The sequence below is a fragment of the Anomalospiza imberbis genome, chromosome 7 (assembly GCF_031753505.1).
Source record: "Anomalospiza imberbis isolate Cuckoo-Finch-1a 21T00152 chromosome 7, ASM3175350v1, whole genome shotgun sequence".
Classification (NCBI taxonomy): Eukaryota; Metazoa; Chordata; class Aves; order Passeriformes; family Viduidae; genus Anomalospiza; species Anomalospiza imberbis.
The window spans coordinates 29466555-29489118 of record NC_089687.1 but is presented as its reverse complement, the minus strand read 5'-3'; positions in this window follow the sequence as shown (position 1 = coordinate 29489118).

Here is a 22564-nt window from a genome sequence, read left to right as displayed (position 1 = left end):
TGCTCATTCATGTAAGTAAGCTCCAATGGATTTAAAGAATATAGGAAGAGTAAAAGATGTTGGCCATTATTTTTCCCATCATGGAGAAAGTGAGATTCCAGAATGTTCTACTGTTCCATTTTTTTGCTTTTATGGAGGAAAAAAATACTCTGTGCTTCCCTTCAATGGTAATTGTTAAACATTCTCTTGCTCATCCCCCAGAATAAAAATACTGATTAACTATTTTAATCAAAATTATAAATAAATTATAATTAATTATTTTATTATTTTATATTTCTGAGACTTGAATAAAAATATTTCATTACAATAATTTACATTTGTTTTAGTCTTTTTTTTTTGTTAGCATACAAACCAATATTTTTTGTGCAAAGTTATGTTTTATTCAGCCAACAGGAAGATCTCTTCATCACACAAGTTTAGGTTCTTCTACCATAAGCTGACTTCCCTGTGATCTGCATGTCAGCCTAACCCATTCTTCCTGTGAGATGGAAGAACTGAGGGGAAAAAGAGAGGAAATGCTTTTTAATTCTATTATATAGTGACTGTATGGGAGGATAAATGCAGACCTTTTTCCATGAGCAGCAACAAGGAGCCATAAAGCTGCAGCCAGCAGCATTCCCTGGTTCTCCTGCCAGTTACTACATCTAATCTGCTTATTCATACTCAAGGCAGTTACTGGCCTTTATAAAGGGAAAACAAAGGTAAATTCTTTTTTTATAAAAACATTCACAAAGTTTAGAAATCAGTCCAGATGAGGGAAGATTTCTTAAGTATGCCATTAACCATCACTTTTAAAATACCAAAATAAGCAGAAGCATGCTGATTATTTTGTAGTAAATCTCATTGCCAGCAAAGTAAATTCTGCATTCTTAGAAAAAATTTCCTGCTAGAAATATCTATATCAAAGAAGTAGTCTATTGGACTGAGACAAATCAATCAATAGTGTTTCCTTCGGAATTCTACGAGTCACTTCTTTGAGAGCCTTCCCCCATATGGTAATTTCTGTAATGTTTTACCATGTGTGGTCAATACAAGGGCCCTGCACACACTCTCCAGCAGCCATGGAGCCATCATATCCTGCTGTTAAATGTGTAATTTATGTAGTGTTTAAGAAAACCTATGTAAACACGGATTGACTATTCCTATTTTGTGTTTCCTTTTCAGTATGCTGCAGAGAAATCTTGAGTTTGAGTAAAAAATCTTGAGTTTGAGTATTTCACAAAGCTATTTCTTAAGCTTTTTTTTCCTCTGGTTCAATTACTTCAGAAGCCAAAATTCAAGAGGTACTTGCAAATGTTTGAGTTGGTTGTCTGACTGAGCACATCTGAAGGGTTATCTCCTTTTTCTCTGAGAATTTCAAGCTCTTTTTTTCTGTATCCAGTACCATTCTCAAAATGCAGCATTTGAAGCTGGTGACAAGACAGATACAACAGGAAATTGGAAGGGCCATGGGAAGGATCTTGTAGCACAGTAATAATTTCACCTTTTTAGTGTAAGAAATCTTTCAATAGCAATGCAGAATTACTCCATTTGGTGATAAATCCCTGGGGCATAGCACCTTGAATGCCTGCATCTAGATGAACCAAGTAATTTTATGGACTGACTGGAAATTTCAAATGACAATTAAAACCATGTAAAAATTACATGCACTAGGAAGCCAAACTAGTCTTATCAACTTTCAAGGACTTGCAAGACAGATTCCTTCCTCTCATTTTTCTCATACTTGTTCTTTTTTTCATTCTCTGTGAAGAGATAAAGCATTACATTAATTTTGAAGATACTCTAATGCCTCACCAGAGTAACATTTACCTGCTTCATGTACAGAAGGTTTCAAGCGCATTTAAAAAGAAACACAGCACAATCTATTTTTCTCCATTCTTTAGAAAATTTAGAGCCAAGTTTTGTGACAGGGAAAAACCACTAAGATCTTGAAAGTCTTCTAGCTTGGGCTGAAGAATGAGGCATGAAAGGGGTTAATAGATAAAGCACTGCAACTGCATTTCAGCTATCAGTAATTGTGAAGTGAAAACCCCAGCATCATCACAACCAAATTTAGATAAATTTTCTTTTCAGATGATAAAGGTTCATCATTGACCCGTTCTTCTGTTGCATTATTTGTGCAGCTGCTTGTATTCCTGATAGTGGTTAGGAGCATTTACAGCCTATCTACCTTGTTATACAACACCTTTTATAAAAATCCCTGCACATAAATCTTGCAGAATAGGTCAAATTTTCAGAATGTGTTTTTAAAAAGGTATAAACTGTATTGCATGGTGATTATCACATTGACTCTGTAACATATTTTTTTTAATAATTAAACTGCTCAGATTAGTTTTACCCTCTACTTGATTGCTGTATGGGTAGCTGTAATTAACCTTTACTGATGTTAATTATGCACAAAGTGGGATCTTGGAGCTGCTGACCATGCAATTTGTTAAACAACTCAGGAGGTGATATGGCTTGCATAGTGTTTCTATACACTCTTTCAACTTATGGCACAATGTGAAGTCAAAGTGGTGAGAGCTGTGCTTGGAAAAAAGTTGCAGAATTTGTTTGCTCAGTAAAGTCATTGAAGTTCATTTGTCTCTGAGTCAAAATGAGTAGAGGTGTCACCAAGATATCCCTATAAGGGTCCTGCTGAGAAAAAACTTTAGTAGAAGTTCATCAAGCCAAATAAAACATGATTAAATTCCTCAAAGGACTCCTTTCTTGAAAGCCCAGTTCCACTAAGAGCCTGTAGACAGAATAGGAATACCATTCCATGTAGTCCCTCTGCACTGACTTTACAGATGCTGGCAGAAACCTCACAAAATACAGAACAGTGAGGAGACAGGTGCAATCTCTTTCATGTTGAAAAGGTGTCAGTATCTCAATAGAAACTGCTCAGGGAGTTATCCGATATAAAGATGAAATTTTATAGGTCAGTTTGTAAGATTTTTAGGAAAAATTCTCACTCCATTACCCTATGGAGGATTAACTTCTGTTTGACAGGGATCAAACCAGTTCATCAGTGTAGAGCTTCTGCAAGCAATGCTAGAATTAGAACTGCAAATAATTCTACAAACAGACTAAAGCAATTAGATTGAAGCAGCCCATTGTCTGTTAAAATGAAGAAAGCTTAACTGGTTAAAATGTGTTTAAATTGTGTTAAACAAAACATCAAGCTTGTGATTTGTTTGTAAACAAGCGCAGCAAAGAACCCAGGATAGAAGCTCTCCAGTAACAACTGGGAGCTCAAGGATCAGTCTCTATCAGGAGGACTAGAGCCTGTGGGGTCTTTGAAAATATCTATTCTTTGCTACTTCACTTTATGGAAATATGGTCTTTATCTTCAAGTTCTGTTGGATAGGAGGAATAGCTATGAGTAAAATGTTGTGTTTGGGATGCCGGTCTTGTGCCAAATTCTTATGGTCCACATGGCCATTTAGATTTGTAGAGTTCCTTGGTGCAAAGAAAGCTCTCCAGAGTTAGTCCCTTACTTTGTACACTTTCTTGCCACTGAATATATCAAGCAATAACTTGATAGATTGATGTTCTTTGCATACTGCCTAGATTGCTTCAATATCAGTAGAAAAATAAATATCAATGCCTTATTAATATCATTTTATCATATTACAAAATTTAATTTCACTGATGGGTGCATGTAACTTGAATAAAAATGCCCAATAATATAGTAGGAGTAAGTCAGTATAATATAAAAATTTATTCCAAAAAATGTATTTGTAATTTTTAAAATATATTTTAAATTATTTGGGAAGCAAAAGGTTAAAAAATGTTACTTGAGCCTACATGTTTCTTTAGAGGAACTAGAAATCGGCACAACTTTATGGCTGGAGAAGCTTCAAAAAGTTATTTTTCTTTAACATAACCACTGCTACATAATTGCAGTGTGTGAGCCTAATAGTGTTCCAGAGCAGTCTCATTATATGTGACGCAACAAAAGAGTCTGGCAATAAACACTAAAGAAAACAGCACAAACTAGAAGCAGTGAAAGTTTCTTCCCCTCCGTTTTCAGCGGCAAGGCTCGGGCAGCACGGACAGAGCGCTCGGCACTGAGCGCCGCCGCGGGCTGCCGCCGCGGGCTGCCATCGCTGCCCGGGCTGCGGAGGGCTCTGCTCCCGTGCGGCCGAGCGGCGGCGGGGCAGAGCCCGCGCGGCTCTCGGGGACACCGCGGGCAGCCGTGGCCAGCGCCTTCCGGCCGGAGCCGCTGTCTCCCGCTCCCTCCTGGCCGCCGCAACAGCCGGCTGCCATGGGCCTGGCGGGAGGCTTTCCTTGGATTCCCGCAATCCGGCCCCTGACCGGCCTCTCTTCCTCTCTTGCAGCTCTTCAAGCCCTGAGGGAAGATGAGGGCCCATCCTGCATGAGCATACTGATTCAGCAGACATTCGACAGAAGATCTGTAGGACTCCTTTCCTCTACTGTATCAGATGTAGTGGCGTCTTTCGGCGATTTCCAGTTCCCATTGAAGGTGGGACGACCTGCAGAGCAGGATGACCAGCTGGAGCTCCAAGCACAGCTCTTGCTGGTCACAGCTGAGCCTGTGGGAAGCTCCAGGAGCTCCTGCCATCTCTCCCTGTTGGTAGCTCCCTCCCTCCAGCTCTCAGGCCCTGCCCATCCCCTTTGCTTTGCCTTAATAAACAGTTTGATTTTTCACTTTACCCGTATCTCCACGGAGCTGAAGTGGTGCAAAACCTGAGCCCGGGGACGTGCAGGGCCCTGCTGCCGTTCTCTTCCATTCTGTGTTCTGTGCACGCACAGAGAACAAGGGCAGGCTGAGGCTGCAAAGGTCCCTGTCCTGCTGCTCCAGTTGCACGGCACCGTGGAGTCAAAGGTGGTGCTGAGCCCGCTGAAGGGGACAAGGACCCTGGGTTTTAGAAGAGCCAACTTGAGTATGCTCTGAACCCAGCTGTGAGGGATTCCATTTCAGCCCATGCCATCATCCTCCCGTGTTGCTGGTCTCCCCATAATACAATCTTCCTCCTTTTTCTGCCAAGCCCAGGCAGTTACCCACAAATAAGTGTAAAATTCTCTCATCCTTCAGTTCCTTGATTCAAGCTAAAGCTTCCTAGCGTTTTGAAATCCTAAACACTGCCCTCCTGCTCTCCTGTTGATCAGTCTTTTCCTGGGAAGTTGTACTCACTGCATAAAAGAGGAGACAGTCTATGGGTAGGGGTAGTCTTTTTGTTTGTCAGCTAGAACTAACAGCCCATGGCTAGGACTGGTGTTAAGTGATCTACTGGTTCTTAGCATGTTGCTGGTTTCTTATATATGCATGCACAATACATATGGATTTCAAGAATTACATAAACAGTGTCCACAAAGTGTTACAGCAGATAATAATTTCCCCAACGCACCTGTCAGAGGTTTCTAAGCAGAATTTTAATTTACCTTCTGTGTCTTTGTTTTCAGATGGTTTGCAGTATGTAGTAAATTGGCTGGGCCTGCTCTGAAGGCTCTAGGTAAACACCTTGGTCAGTAGAAACTTGGGAATCCACAGTCTGCCTTTAGAGCAAGGCCTAGATACTGGAATCTTTCTATCTCTCTCTTTCTATGTCACCTTTACAAAGATAACTAAATCCCATCTTAAAAGCCCTTACTATGGAAAGCACCCCAATGGAAATACAGCTTTCTTCAGGAACTCGCTCTGTCACCAAGCTGCCCAAGTGCTGGGGTGCTGGAAGTTGTGTACATCCAGGGTTAAGTACTCTGTTTTTCTGTTGGATTAGGTAGGAAGGCTAGATGCAGCATCTCATCAGCATCAGCAAGCCTGATCATATCGACTTCCACAACTACTTCAGGTATCTTCACACAGCAATGTCAAGCACAGCCCAGCCCTGGGCTTCAAAGACAGAGCAGTTGGTTTTAATCTACTAGTAAAATAACATTAATAAAGAAAAAAAAATATAGCTTTTCTTCCAGCTTCTTAAGCTGTATTTCAGGCTTCTATAGACAGAGTCTTTAGCCAGGGAAATTACTTTTCTTACATCATATCCAAGAATGTAAACATTGCTTTATGCAGGGTATTATATATGAAATAGGCTATTAGATCACTGTCTAGTGCCTTTTATTGTCTTTCCAACAGAGCTTTGGAGAGGAGTTTTAGTTTCATCCGCTTATAAGTCGGAAATCCTCCACAGACCTTGCTGAATTTTGTCACTGAAAAAGAGGCCAAGATTTCACCTTGATCTTTTGATTAGTAGTTTACAAAGTTGAATATATTACCTAAAATTTATTTATTTGATGATTAATTTAATACTTCCAGTTCATGTTAACCTTGAATGTAAATTTAAGTTTCAAGCTTTTGAAGCACTTGTGACAAAAAATAATTCACTGTTTTTAATAGTCATCTCTCATAGCTCCAATTCCAATCCATACTTGGCCAGAAACCTTTACTTTGTCAATACAATTCTAAGTGAGCAGAAAAAAACAGAAATTGAAAATCTGTATCAACAATACCTGTACCAAGATGGGTCACAAGTTTATTCTAATCTGCCATAATAGGAAATGAGAAATGAACAAATTGTTTTACAAGCGAACTTCAAAATAATCCAAATACAAATAAAGAAAACAGCAGGTGGTAATTGCAGGTGTTTAGGACATACCATATTGGTCCTTGTTTTTCAACTATTTTAAACATGAAAATGTACTTTCCGTAACTTTTTTATCTATGTTGCCTATTCCTACTACACAACTGACGAGTTCTTCAAACAAAAAATGCTGCAGCTTTTCTTATCTGGGCTGTTTAATGTCTCACTTATTTGAGTAGAATCCAAATTTAAGCCTAACCATTTTTTAGTAGTTTTCTATCATCAACAAATTTATTAAAAGAATAAAGAAACTTTTTTAGCCTACCATGTAATTTAAGGGAAATAATTAAGTATATTGCAATAAATTATTCAGTTCGCTTTCTTGGGAAATGCTCAGGCAGCTTTCTGTCTTTGCTGCTCTCACACCCTGAGCTCACACTGGTGTAAATGCCAATGCTCCATGTCTGCATTGAGAAACATTCTCTATGTGTATGAATATTGGATGGAAAGGGAATAAAAACAAATATTAGGCTGAGTTCTTGTCTAGAAAAGAAATAAAAGTTAAACTAAGCTATCCCCAGAGCCCACAATTTAATCTTCAAACAATGAAAGTCAAGCTACATGATTATTAAAAAGGAAGCTTCTTTTGAAAAAATAGTGTGCATATTTTAATATTTATAAGAATTTTATGAATAGGTGATGTAAGAGACATAAATATTGCAAAGAAACGGAGTCCGCCTCTCAAAGTAACAGTTATTTTTCTACCACTTAAATAAATATTTTATTGCTTTGCTATCAAACCAATCTGTGGTTTTTTACTTAAAAATTTCTCTTCTATCAATTCATAATATTTAATCTCTTAATAAACTTTTCAAAAATCACTGATGGATATTAATTTCCTGCCAAAACCCTCTCCACTAATTTTAACAGACAGAAAGGTGAATTAGTCTTGGCTCTTTCCCAAAGTGTGAGCTAGCCCTTTAATGATAAAAAAAGGAAGAGGAGAGCAGAATTTTTTGTTTTCCAGTATGGCATGTTCATGTCAGGCATATCCAGTCCAAATTAACTTTATTTTAATGATATTATTTTTGTGTCACTGCAAATCCTGATTGCTCTGTGATTGTTTAAATAACAGAAATAAAAATCTATTAAACAATATATTATATCTGGGGGAGGTGGGGGAAACCCCAACCAGATAAGTGTTAAATGTCTACATCTGCATGAAATGGCACAGTTCAAGTAGAAACAGTTTTGCACCTCCTTATTGTGTTTAGAGACCTTAAGAGATGGGAATAGATTAATATATGATGTCTGTGTTGTACTGACCGAAGACATTATTTGTGGTTTATTTAAATATTGATTTAAAAATATTAGAAAGGAAACCTTAGAAATAGATAATAAATCTCAAGAAAGAGCAGAACCTGCTGGGGAGACAGCAGCACCATGAAACAAATGTGTGGTCAGCTTCTTCCATGATAAAATTAACGGGAACTAAATCAACAGCTTTAGAAGGTTTAAGATGTATATCCTGCCTGCCAAGGCTTAGCTGCTGAATTAAATCTATTGCTGAGACTGTCCAGTGTGTCTATATACTATGCTAATTATAAAATAACAACCTGCATTTTCAAGGGAACCTCAGTGTGACTCTTTAACTGTGGTTACAGCTTTAAGCAGGTAAATATTGTTGACATTAATAAAGGGGTGTCCACACTGCTTATTAGAGCCACCTCTGGCCCCAGACCAGGGGCTAGGAGACCTGTGCTCATCTGGGGCTCTTCAGCTGACCTGAAGGTTGACCTCAGCCACTTGTCCCCAGTGTTTCTACTTTGTGAACACTGTTTTCTTCCATGGGTTTTGTGACTGTCAGTACTATAAAGCTTGTGCAGAGATGAAGGTTGTTGGTTATAACTATAAATTTTGAGAAAAATCAATTTAATCATTTCTATTAAAGCTGATTAGAAATGATTTAACAGAATCTGATCAGTTTAATTAAACTCAAAATTAGGTGAATACAGTAATAATAAGCAGTTGGTCTCTTTTGACCAAAGCTGAATGAAAAATACAAATTCCTGGGAGACTGGAAGCTGTGTTTCCAAAATCCACTGATGGGTCATGTCCAGAAAGTCTCACAGATCCATTTAAGCTCTCTGCAGGCTGTGTCTGCTTTAAAAATTAGGATAAATCAGCCTCACTACAAATCAAGTACATACAGTTGGCTAGCCAAAAACAATAGAAGAAAAAAGAAAATAGCCCATCCATAATCAGCTCACAGTTTAGAAAAAAAAAATTGTAGGCTTATTTCAGTAGTATGGTGTAAGAGGTGAGTGTTCTGCCAGTACACATATGATACTGAAATAATGGCATTAAAAGCAACAATGCCCAAACCCTTGGCACACTTCTGTCAATACATCTTCACCAATTCAGAGCTTCTGGTGGTTGGGCTTGGTGTTTTAATCTAGCCATTGTCAATTCCACTTCTGTTTTTATTAATCATACCAGTGATGTCTGAATAACTAACTCCAGAGAAACTGGATTTAAGGGTTGGTATAAAAGAAAAGAATGTACATGTACAAAACTGACAAGCAAAAATATATATATTGGTTCTTTTTAGGTGATATGTATTGCTGCATACATCTTCAAGGTATCTGTGAGCAATTTAAGTGTGTTTTCTGGCAGCTGTCACTGGTATCATCCATCAGAACAAGAGCCCTGACCAGTGACACTTTGCTGAAGTGCTGAAGGGATATGGATTTTAATTCTGAGCAGCTTTATATGACAAATAGTGGGACAGATGAATGCCAGAAAAAAAGAACCATGATAGAGCGTGCACAATTATAAATAATTAAGCCATTTTTCTTGTAAAAGCAGCAGCTGGACTGTTACTGTATTTACTGCACAGAATTCTTCCCAAATTCAGTGTACTGTTTTACTACCTCTCTTCAAGCAAATCACCATGGTTGTCATTGAGAGGGAATTCAGGGATTACAAACGCTGGACTTCTGCTGGGATCTGAGATGTGTTGGAACACCTTTTTACTTTGCTTCCTCTTGGCCTCCTTTTTTATTACATACAATGAAGCACCTTGATAATACACTTAAGAAGCTATACTTGTATCATTAGAAATGTGCTCTGAGGATGCAAGGGAGGGGAGAACTACAATTATTTTCCTGAAAACATCCATAATTTCCTGAGGAATTGAAAGATTAATTTTGGCATACCTGGCAGCATCCACATTTTACACGGGTATCTACCCCTGTGTTAAATGCAGAGCTTAAGGTCCTTCATTTTAGCTGCCTGACATTTTTTTCCCTCCTCTGGATATTGTACTTTTGTCCTCTCATTCAGCTCTTTGGCTGCCAGGTTCAAAATCAAACAGATTTACTTAGGAATTTAATAAATAGATCTTTGTTAGCCACATTTACCTTGACTTGATTACAGTAAACTCTAAACTCCACAGCAGATTAGGAAACATCCATGTGTCCAACCTGATAGGCTGGATGAAGCAGTGGAGATAAAAAAATATGACTGCAAGGGCATTTTAATTTACATCAGCATTGAAGTGAACAGGGCTAATGCCTTTATTAATGTTCAGCTCTTCATTAAAAAGATCATCTGGGCAGGGGTCCCGAACGGAGCTCGCCCTCGTTGTTGTAGCCCTTCCAGGTGGCCACAACCGGTGGCCACAGGGTGAGGTAAGGAGGCGTGGTATGCAGTCTGTTGCTGAAGTCCAGAACAACAGCTGTCCCCGCTCCTTCCCTGGTGGCAGCACCAGGGGGTTCTGTCTCTTTCGTCTCCACTTGCCACAGCCTACTCTAGTCTAGTCTCTTAGAAGATGGTGACAGAAAAAAGTCAATCAGTGGTTGTGTTTCCCCACTTCATCGGCTAGGGCATTTGTCTATCCCCCTTTACTGTGTTTAGTTTTTTATTTAGGGGTGTCTTTATCCCCAAAAATACTCCCATGATCCCAGGGGGTTTTCTTATTTGCATTTTAGTCCCAGAATGTCGGTGTGGTGGGGGATGAGGCAGGTTATCTCTATGTAGTTTAGAGAAAACTAAAAGAACAATTAATTAATTAACATTTCAATATTGGTAGCCAGCAGTCATTCCAATGTTGCCATGGGAACTAGGAAGGCCCTGCCCGCCTCTCGGGAACACCTGGAAATTTTGTTCATTACAAGCATGAGGAAAAACCATCACCAAAAGAATGAATGAATGAATGGTACTGTGTTCAGCAACTCCTCCCAGGCTCCATTTTTAAACCAGGGATGTTGGTGCTATTGCTGACCATGCGCTGTGTGATGCCATGAGGAATGTGGTTGTTTCCATAGCTATGGAATGTTTTAGCTGAGTGGTGCAGACACAGATTGCACTTTCACCCAGAAAGGGGATCTTTTAACACAATTGGAGATTCTCTGCAAGTACATCTCCAAAAAGAAATAATTGAAGCCATCACTGGTCTGGTATCAGCTGGAGTACAGCATGGATAGTAGCTTCAGGCTTGGTTTTCTATACTTAGAACTTGAAACTAGAAAATTGCTGAGCTTCAGACTGTACCATCACCTAAAGGTTTCCAGTGCTGCAGTATGAGACAGTTTGGAGATTACTGGTAGCCTTTTCCAGGGAATGCAGCACAGAGGACCCTTCTCTAGCACTCAGAAATCTAAGAAGTTTACAAGATTCTGTCACACGTGGATGTTATTTGAAGCCTGTACAAGAAGTTATATTTCCATGCTGAAAATTTGTAAGACCGTTTTTCCTACCCCATGAGTCTTTGATAAGGTATCACAATTGGAATGTTGTACTCTATGGCACTATATTAAACATGCAGCTTTTTAGTTTAATCCTAGAAGTTCTCAGTAGAGAAAGATGCCTTGAATAAAAACAAGAATTTCACCTTGAAAATAAAACAAATTGCTAAAAATGGTGGGGGAGTGGGGGGAAGAGAGAAAAGAGAAGGAACAGACCTAATGATTTCAGTTGTCCTGTTAAAGGAGGACTGATTTTTAAGGAATTCTGAGAAAACAGCTACTGATTCTGAAAATCATAACCTACCATATAAATTTAGCAATTTCCTCATGAATATTGGATGTAGAGTTTATTACAATGTGCTTTGCTTTTAACATAAATAATTGGAATTTTTGCTTGCTGAAAGCATTTTGTTTTATTTCTCTCCTGAACTAAATTTAGATTATTGGCACTCTTATAAGGAAAGCTGTTAAAAGAAATTGATTAAAAAAAAAAAAGGAAAGGCATTTTTAAAATAGGATGCTTGAGTCTTCCTTTGAAATCATGTATATTTTAATTAAAAAATCAATGTGTGTTTAAAATACCCAATGTGCTGATTTATTCCATGCAGAAAATATGCTGTAGCGTATTCTGAATTATGTTAAGTAGGTAAAAACTGGAATTTCTGTCAGCTTAGAATCTGCATTTTCTGGTTTTCATTCTGAATTTAAATAGTAAAAATAGCAGGAAAGAAATTCTTTCCATAGAACAGAAAAATCCATTTCAGATATCTACAGTCTGTAGGTCTGCACAAATGAAGCTGCCTCCTTTTATAAAAGAGTGGCAAAAAGGATGTGCTTTTAGGTTGGTTTATTCCAGTTTGTGCCCAAGGACTCTGTGTGACCTTTAAGTTGATTTCTGGGATGGGGTGAGGGCAAGAGGGAAAGGCCTGGGCAATGTGGTTGCTGTGGAGGGAAGGGAACAGTTTCCAATTGGTGATGTGTCCACCATGGAAAGGTGTTGGGGGATGTGAGGGTACAACAGCAGCAGAGGAAAGAGGAGGACCAGGAGTAAAAGTCTCAAGGTGGCAGGATGAGAAAGCCTTTGCTTTGGGTTTCTGTGGCTATAAAACCCAGGAAGCTGCAGGGAGCTGCTGAACTAGAAAATAATACTGGAGGGATTAATTTACCTTTCAAGGACAGAAGCAAGAGGAGTGTTTTTCAAACCTTTTTAATATTTCTTTCCACTACATTTCCTATTTAATCTGACACCTTGTTATAGTTTATTATTTTGCTATTCTGATAAATATGTTTTGATATCCTTGGCACATTTGCTTTAAAAAGTGGGAAAAAAAAGTGTGAACAGTTGGTGGTTGAGCAGGTGGCCAGAAAAAAACTGTTTTCCTGAGATGTGCTCAGTTTTTATCCTCATCACCCTCAGAGACATCATGGCAAATAACACCAGCACCAAGTAATACTCAAGTCACCCAAGCTAAAAAGTAATAATGGCTATCAAACTCTGAATTGGAACTTTCTACTCCTCAGACTCAGTAAACGAAGGTTTTTCCATATGAAACTGTGAAATACCTTCAATCCAATCCTTCTTCTCTCCTACCTGTCTTCCTTTTGTTTCCTCCTTTCTCTCTTGCTCAAACACTGTCTGTACTGTACACGGTGTGTTCCCATTCTTGCCTGCAGAATGGTGGTCCCTTAGAAACAACTCCAGGTCCTTCCTTTGTGATACCAGGAATCCATTCTGAGCAACCCCATAAAGAATCCTCAGAAAGAAGGGTGGCTTGGTGGGAGCCCACCCCACCTTTGAGAACACCCTAAATGTGTGATTGTTCTTGGTAATAATGGTTTCAAAATTCTTTCTGTACATCTGGAAATGGAGAAAAGGAAAAAAAAATTTTTTTTTGAAAGATAGGACTCCCGTAAGGAGACCAGATTATCTACTTGATTTATAGTAGCCTGAAAATCCTGTACAAAGGAAGCAAGAACCTGGTAAACAAAAGAGACATCTCAAGGTTGTGCATTTATGGTTCAGTTGTGCTGAGGTACAGCGTTACAAGCGAGTGTATAGGGGAATTTAGCCTGGCAGAGAAAACCACCTTCCTAAACCATGCTTTAGGCTGGATCTCAACATCCGTGACCTCTCCAATGTCCTTAACACCTCCTTTAAAGAGTCAGGATCCCCAGATTTCCATGAGAATTAGTAACTAGTTCCTGTGATGAGGCAGTACCCTACACAAGAGCAGCTCAGCATTCAGAGGAATATTACGGAAGTGCACAAACCCTCTTAATTTGTGCCACTGATGCGACAGCAGTGGGAGGATCCCATGTGACAGCAGAGAGGTCAGCAACGTGTTAGGTTTGTTGTATCCTTTCCCCAGTTACTTAGAATCTCTCTCAGTATGAATAACAGAGTGCAGTTGTCAGAAACACGGTCTGTGCCCGAGCAATAAATGCCGCTGAGAGGATGGCAGCTCTTCCCAACAAAGTGACAGTCTTAGGAATAGCAGCAGCCATGAAGCCTGTGCATCCCAACAATGCTATTTGATTGACAAATTTATAAGCTAATTTATATCTCCTAGCCATTTTTTTCTGTGGGGTTTATTTTGCAACATTGCCACTCAGTTACAGGAACTAAAAGAAATTATTTGAGAAGTGTCATGAAGTGTTAATATTGTGGGAATATATTTATGGTTGAATGGCTCAGAACACAAACTGAGTCACTGAGTAACTTTTGATACTGATGTACCTTGAAAGGCAGTTTGCATCCATGACTTTTATAGATGGTGTATCATTTTACTGATCACCATAAGTAAAACCAGACAAAACACAGTCACCAAAAAATTCAATTGGATGTTATGAAGAAATGAAAGTCAATTAATGAACTGTAACATTAAATAAATGGATCTTTTCTGGTCATAAAAAGGATGTAGATCATTAGTCCCCATACGTCAGAGTTTTAGCGGGAGAGACTTCTTTTCAAAGATAAGTTGGTTTTTGTCTAAATACATCCTAAAATATATCCACAAAATGATGTTGAATTTACCGACAGTTTCAGAACGACTCCCACTCCGGAAGAAAAGAAGTAATTTGGGCCACTCGGGTTGTATAACTTTACCCAGCTGTACCAAGGTCGTACAGGGGTGGTGTACAGTATCTCTGGGGTTTTCCTTCTTTTCTTCTGAAAGGAGACTTTAGGTTTCTTAGAGGAAATAAACACCTTATCTGTTCTTTTCATGGCACTAAGTAGCTTGTTGCTTTCTTTTTGTTCTCAGATGTTGACCGTTTTCACTTTTTTGCAAGAAACAATAAGGAAATGCCACCCTTTTGTTTTCAGCAGTGAAAGATAGGAGGGGGGAATTCAGCAGCAAGACAGCAGGGGTGACAGGACAGCACTGGCCCCCCGGTGGCTCAGGATGCTCTTGGCTCAGCATCCCTCTTTACATGCTTTGCTAAGATGAATTTAAAGGACATTTTTTAGGACCTTGTAATTTATCTATTACAGGCGCTTCCAAGCAGGTCCATAAGTATATTTCTGGGGAATGAGAAGTTTATTTCTGCAGGTTACCACAGGAAAGTGAATTCCAGGAGGAAATACTATTATTTTAAAAAATATTTATTCATGGCCAGGCAGAGAAAAGAAGGTAGTGCATGTCCCAGTGGCTACCTTTGGAAACCTCCTCCTTCTTCTGTTCTTGCCCATCACAGTACCTGTATCAACACTTGATGTTTCTTCTCCACAGGTCCCCAGGAGACAGACAGATGCAGGTAAACTTTTATAAACCAATTGGCAAAGGTTAAGAAGGCTAAGCCAGGCTTGCTGCTGCATCTTGGTCAAGAGTATTGCTTTTCCTATAGATCAGCTGCTATGAAAATAAATACCTGGGTTTTCCAATGACCGAGATTCTTTTTTATTTACGCTTTTTCATTTTTCCCTTCCTGTGGTCTTCACCAGCAGTATTTGAACCCCCTGATATGCAGCATTTACCTCATAGGAGAATCATCACTGTCCACTGGGATGCTCTTATTACATCCTTCCCAATCTCCCCTGGCATTTTACAGCTTGAATTCTGCTCATCCATTCTGACCACAGATTTAAATAGGAACAGAAGTAATGACATCAGAAGGCATCCTTACACTTGTGGCAGCCAGTCCATCCCTTAAAATGACAAGCTTTACCAAATCAATTTTTCAAAAGGGTGTGGGATCAGAGCTTTTAACCTCTGGCACACAGATTCTGAAGACTAAGTTGACTATGAACCACTAAGTTCACTAAAGCTGAATGACAGCAGGCTTATACTTATTGTATGTACCTTCCCAGGAAAATAATTAAGAAAACTCAAATGAAAAAAAAAAAAAAAAAAAACCTGAAAGCTGCTGGTGCAAGATAATATTTCCATGTTTGCTTAAGATTTGCTGATCTGACTGGAAACTTGATGCACTTGGAGCCTTTTGTAATAGAACAAAAGAGCAAAATGTGCCATTTGATCATTATTTCTGTGCTTTCTCTCTTTCCCCCAGCATTTTCCAAGTAAAAGTCTGCTGCCCCATGGCGTTTTTTCCAGTGTTTTGCTCATAAGTGTCTCAGGTCATTGTAGACCCATATTCAGTCATTAAAAATGTTTTCATTACGGTGTTTATTGGTGACATTATTCTGAAACATGCAGGAGCTTCCCAGGGGGTTACCTGGGATCACCCTTAGTGTGTGGCTCCTGAAGGAAGATCAGCTCCCTGCCGTTCAGCCCAGGGGACAGCACCATGTGCTCGGGGATGGTGTGGGGAAAAGGCAAAGCTGCAAGAGAAGCCCTGAAAGAGCACTGTGCTCTCCTCCTGCAGACCCACCAGCTCTTGGGAAGCCTTCACCTTGCACAGTCTTCTTCTCCACTTGGGAAGGCAAGGACAGGGACTGCAAAGGTAACAAAAGACAGCTACTCGCCCCCTAAAGGTAATCAGAAAATTAAAATCGATATTGTAATTTTCAGACAACAGTGAAAGAGATGTTCCACTTTTTCAGAGGTGGCCACAGAGCTGCTATCTAATGTGATGCACAGAAGACTCATATCTTTAATTTGGACTTCATTTGCCTTCCAGGAAATGAGTGTGAAATTCTGTAATTGTTGGTCAGCATACAACTAAAGTTTCTGTGCTTCACCAGCCACTGAGCATTGGTTGTTATTACAGCTTGTCATACTTCAATTCCTCTGGAAAAATCTTACAGATCAATAAGTTGGTGTCAAAAGCAAGATTCCCTGGACATCTGTAAGGATCTCTTCACAATCTCTGGAACCAGCTATATCACAGAGTTCACTTCTGGGGAATGACAGCATTTTCACTTTAGCTGTGCAGAGAATTTTCAGTCTTTGTGCTAGAGTACTGCTAATTGTTTGCACAGTTAATTAAAGTATGGGTGAGGTATTCGGTTAAATATCCATGTGTAATGCACATATTGACGGTTTCAAGGTGAATACTTTTCTAAATCATGAGCTATTGAATGTTGACTCACTGTGGTCTGTTTTCTCTAATTGGCTTGAAGCTCCTCTCTATTGCCTGTTATGATAGAAGGTGTTTTTACCCCCCACTAAAACAATACTGTCTCTAAATAGGAACATTAGCAGGTGTGTTGTGAATCCCTGTGCAGGAAGGAGACTGCCCTGGGTACACATTTGGGTTGGTAATTGGTTGGAGTGCACCTTCTCTCTGCATCAGAGCAGGGGGTGAAGCCTGTCTATCCCTCAGTCACGTTGTGGAAGTACAGCACAGGGTCTGTCTCTCTCATGAGCTCCAGGTGTTTCTTCTTCCAGAACCCTGACTATGTAAGAAAAGGGTTCAGAAAGGTTTTTTGGGGGGTTTTTTTGTGTTTGTTTTTTTTTTTTTTTTTTAATGGATGAAATGACAACCAAATTATACAATATTTTGGTAAATCTCTGCAAGATTCCTCAGTGTGCAGCAGTAGTCATGAGGTTCAATAAGTTATCCTGGCTTCATGGGATGTGATAAATGTACAGTGATTCCTCAACACTTGCAAAACCTGTCATTCCATTCAGAGTCACCAGTCAAAATACCCTGCATATCATAACATGCATTCAGAGAGGGATTGATGAGGAAAGCTAGCCCTCAGATGATATATCCTAAGTCAACATAAGTTCAGAAAGAATTAGGTATTTGTAGAAATTAATTCAATTCTGTAGCTTAGTAAATCTCTTGATACTCCAGGCCATGGCTTGAGCTACATATTTAAAATTAAGTCAGGGAATTTTTTCGTCCATGCTGCATGTCTGTGTTTTTCTGTGTGACTCTGCATTGGTCAGCATCAGGCATAGGATGATAAATGGGACACAGATTTTTAACTGAAACAATTAAAAAAGAGACCTTTAGCTTTGAGGGATTTTATCTTAAGTTGTAATAAGAGAAGTAGTGAGAGTCAAACCACAACAGCAATTCAAGAGACATAATTCTATAAAAAGTGATTCCACTTTATTTCGATGGCTTTTTTTTTACCCACCAGCATAAAAAAAAGTTTTCCTCTGTGGATTTAAGTAGCATTTAGAGCATTTAAACCTACCTATTGAATGATAATTGCTGCATTCAAAATTCATGTTCCCTTCATCACACATTAGCAATAAGAAGAGAAAGAAAAGTGTTTTATTGGAAAAGAACAGACACTGCTGGGTACCGCTCGACTGAGGTGGAGCAGATGGCAGAATCTGTTACTGAGGTGTGGAGTGCAGGGGAAAGCAAAACATTCTCCATGGTTTCCCAGTGTCTATTTTAATAAGAAACTGAACTCCTGCTCTCATGAAAACAATGCTGTAGTTACAGAAAGAGAAAAGCAGCAGTCTCTGTCTCTGCATTCCTTGTTTGTCCCAGAACTCGAAGTGCTAAGAGATTGTTTTGTAAAACCTGTTGGTCAGAACGTCTTTGGAACAGTCATCAAATTCCAGAGTTAATTCTTAAAGGCAGACATGGTAGAACTGCCCAGGCAAAAAAAAAAAAAAATAAAATCAATCTGCAAAGTGCTCTGCTTGTTAGGAAAAAATAAAATAAATTCCCTTCAGGCTATTCTGGGAGATGGGAAAAACTCTGCAGAGAATGAAAAGCAAATTCTCTTTCTTTACTGCTGCAGGAGGGGAAGGTTACACCTTCACAGGCCTCATCTCCATTTTTGCTTCTAAAGAAAACCATCATTAGTGGTATGAACTCCTGTTGTTTTTTAGCTGCTCTCAGAAGTATGTTTGGACTTGGTAATCAAGTAGGGAGGTGTGGAAATGACTGTGGAGAGATAACAGCTAATAAGCATAGACAAAGATCAAAACCAACCCAGAAATGTACAATTTCTGACCGCAGTGATGAAAAGTTAAATTGTGTTTTTGTCATAGTCTTTACTTATTAGCTGGTAGCTAATCCTGCTCATTATTTTCCAGAGTGAATAAGAGTAAAGTTTTATTTTATCTGTCAATGAACTAAACTTTTAATTAACTTTCATATTTGTCTTACGTTAAGACTAATGACTCTCAAAGGAATTGCCTAAAGTCCTTAAACTTTTGAACAAAGGGACCAGAAAAAAGCACTAAGATTCCTTTGAATACCAACCTTTCTATTAGAAAACAAAATCAAAAAATAAGCAACTTGAAACTAGGAGACTCAGACTATTAATATTCATCATGAAAACAAACTATAAGAAAATCTAAATCTGTGTTAAACCCAGAGTACTTTCGTTACTGGTTTCACACACATTGGCAAATTACACTAATGATTTCAGTACTCTGTCTTGAACTGGAAGATAATTATTGGTGTTTAAATTAAGATTTTTTCTGAACTCTGACACATTTTGTTTGATGTTACTTATTTGTTTTAATACAGAAAAATGATTGTTGACACTGACTTTAACAGAACATCATCAATTTCTGCAAATTTTTTTCTTCTTTCTCCACATCATCATATATATTATATATTATGGATGTTAAGATGGTTTGCAGGATCAGGACACTCTGGGTAGAAGAGTAACAGGTGTCACAAACAGGTGGAAGGGCCAGAAACAATAATCAGATCTATAGTGGTATTACCCAAGTAGGTTTTGCATAAAGAAAATTTATTCCAGCTTTAAAACATAAACTAGTATTGCAAGAATAATTTTGGCAGATGTCAATACATAAATATTAAATGAAAAAAGAGGGCTGAAATAGAATTGAGAAGCAAAAATTTTACAAAAGCAGAAGATGTAGTTATAAATCTTCTGAGGTTTTGGGTAGTCTGCACTAGGGTGAAATTAGAAATTTATATCTGAAGGGTGAACTAACACCCTCTACTCTTCAGCTGCTGACAGGAGATCCCTGGTTTAGCCTGAATCCTCATCATGATGGTGTGTTAACAGGGAATTAAAAACAAGATGTGGAAGCAAACAAGCAATGGGCCCTATAGCATGTGTTTGACAAAAGCTGGCTGCATCTCAGTTATTTTTTTTAAGCCCTGTACTAGGCTTTTTCCTTCTTTCTTTCTGGCTCTTCTGATAGCATGTGTGCTTTCCTGCTCTGCTATTGACTTTGTTGCAAGCCGTCCTCTGAGGAGAATTGATTTATGATACACTTTGCAGCCATCCAGACAGCTTCCAGTGAAGTGACAAAGAAGTTCTGCTTCTGCACCCACCTAATCAATGAAACCCAGAGAAAGACCAGACAAAACAGAACCCCCACATGCAGCTACAGGGTGCCAAACATCAGGCACAGAACTTCACAAAATCCACAGAAGTGACATGCAGTGGTTTTGCTTATCACAGAATATGCCTTTTTTTTTTTATTTGCTAGGTAAGATTCTTCCTGTTTAACAGAGCAAAAGAAAGGCACAGATATAACCACCTAAATATGGTTGGAAATAGACTCTAAGTTTAGCTAATGGAACATAAAAGCTACAGTATGCTCATGTACCAGAAGAAATGCTTAGCTGTTTTCTCCATCTCTAGAACAAAATATATTTTACAGCTGAAATGTTAAAAGTATTTAAATAGTTAACCAGGAATGGTTTGATGATCCAACAATTTTCTGAAGTGTGTATTTAATTGGATTTTGAACCAACTCCAGTCCTTAGGCCAACCACATCATTGGCATCAATAAATGTTCTGTTAGACTGAGGGTGAATTCATCTTCTGGCAGAATCTGGGCACCCAAGAGACTGAAGGGACTTTACCAGGTCCCTGTCACCCAGATATCTGTATGAGGATGACAGAACCACACAATTATTTAGGTGGGAAAATACCTTTAAGTCCAACCATTAAGCTGACACAGCCAAGGCCATGACTAAACCATGTACCTAAGTGCCGCACCTACACCTCTTTTAAATACCTCCAGGGATGGTGTCTCCACCACTGCCCTGGGCAGCCTGTTCCAGTGCTTGACATCTCTTTCACTGAAGAAGTTTCTCCTAATGTCTGATCTAAATCTCCCCAGGCACAACTTGAGGCTGCTTCCTCTCATACCTTGAAGACTTGTGTATTTGAGAGGAGTTGCTGATCCTCACATCATTCCAGCCTTCTTTCAGGTAATTGTAGAGGGCAATAATGTCTCCCCTGAGCCTCCTTTTCTCCAGGATTAACACTATCAGTTCCCTCAGCCTCTCCTCATCATACTTGTGTTCCAGACTTTTCACCAGCTTCACTGACCTGCTGTCAGTTCATGGACCATTTTTTGGAAAAAGTTGTGCCAATGTACAATTTAAAGCTCAAAACTTCCTAAAGTTTAACCCGAAGTTGACACATTGGGAAAGCCAAACACCCTGCTTTCTTTATGCCTGCAAAAATGTAGAAACTTGTGCTATGTCCCTGGATGTTTTGGGGTTTTTACCATAACAGCTGTGCTAACCTTGACTTCCCTTTGCCTGTGCAATGAGGGACCATCTTGATGTAAGGCCATTGCATGTGTAGTTTACAGAGCAAATCACTGTGTGACATGAAGTGCAGGCTGCTCCGTACCGAGTCCTGCAGGGTGACCCGCTGCTGGCTGATCAGCAGGTGCCCAGATAGAGTAAAACAGCTCCACCAAAAGACAGGAGGACTCTTGCTCTGCTGGAATCCACGTGGGTTTATTAAGGGTAGATCAAAGGACAAGGGAGGCAGCAGCAGGGAGACAACCACACTGCGGGGGCAGCAGGCTCCAAGAGCAACTGGGGAAAGAGGGGCCAGGGTACATAACCGGGGACGGGGAGGAGTGGCTCGGGTACAAATTGCCCAGTGGGAAAAGGGTGCAGGGGGGGAGCAGGGATGGGGTGACATAAACTGAGCCAGTGACAGAGAAGGGCAGGAGTGGTTTACAGAGAGAAGCAATGGGAGTAACGAGATCAGGGAACTTTCCAGAAATGGGGAGATGACGAACATGAACTGACAGGCAATAGACATGTGCTCATCTGCATGGGGAAGCAGAGAGCTCTGGGGAAATGCCTTGCCCTAAACAAATGCAGTTTCCCATGGCATCCCTGCACTGCCTTCCCCAGGGGCACATCCCACAGTGAAGGCATGAGAAAATTAGGTTCTAAGACAGCATGCCATAAATCTTGCTTTATAGGACAGGATGCTCTGGGTCACTAGAATTATCTTGTTACAAAGGCAATGAGATAGAAAAGCAAATAGTGGCTCAGTTTTGAAGCACTCCAGTCCCTTGGACAGGTGAAAGAAATTTCTCTCAACTCTGTCAGCCAAAATGCATTGCTCTGTGCCCACAAGTGCATCCCCATGCACATGTTTCACACACACATTTCCCATGTGCAGAAGCACTTGATGCTCTGCCATGTCACTGGGGTGAGTGTGCTCTGTTCCTCCTTCCTCTCTAATGAGATTCTGCTTTGCGACAGACCTTGTCAGAGGCTAATTATAACAAATGTTTGGAAATATTTGCTGCAGAATAACCTTTGGCTCTAAGATGGATCACCTGTGTGAGGCAGGTCCCCTGGCAGAGCCCTGAAGATCAAGTTCTGCTTCAGAACAATGTCTAAGATTCAATAATGGCACTGTGTACTCGGCTGACCAAGTTTGGCAGTTTCTGATTGATTTCTTTTCCTCTGCAAGCCTTGCCTGTCACCATCAGCTAATTAAAAGTGCACTAATCTGATATAATCTCTTTCCCAGTTGGTGTGGCAGTTGGCTCTCTAACAGAAATAATTGATTTGTAAACTGCCAAACCTCAGACATTTAGACTTGCATTGTCTCCTCTAAACCATGTCTAACAGGCAAAATTTGTCTCCTGATACATCAAATGACCCACAAAACAAAATTAATTTAGCCTTCACTGCTATGGAAAATCGATAGAATAGAAATAG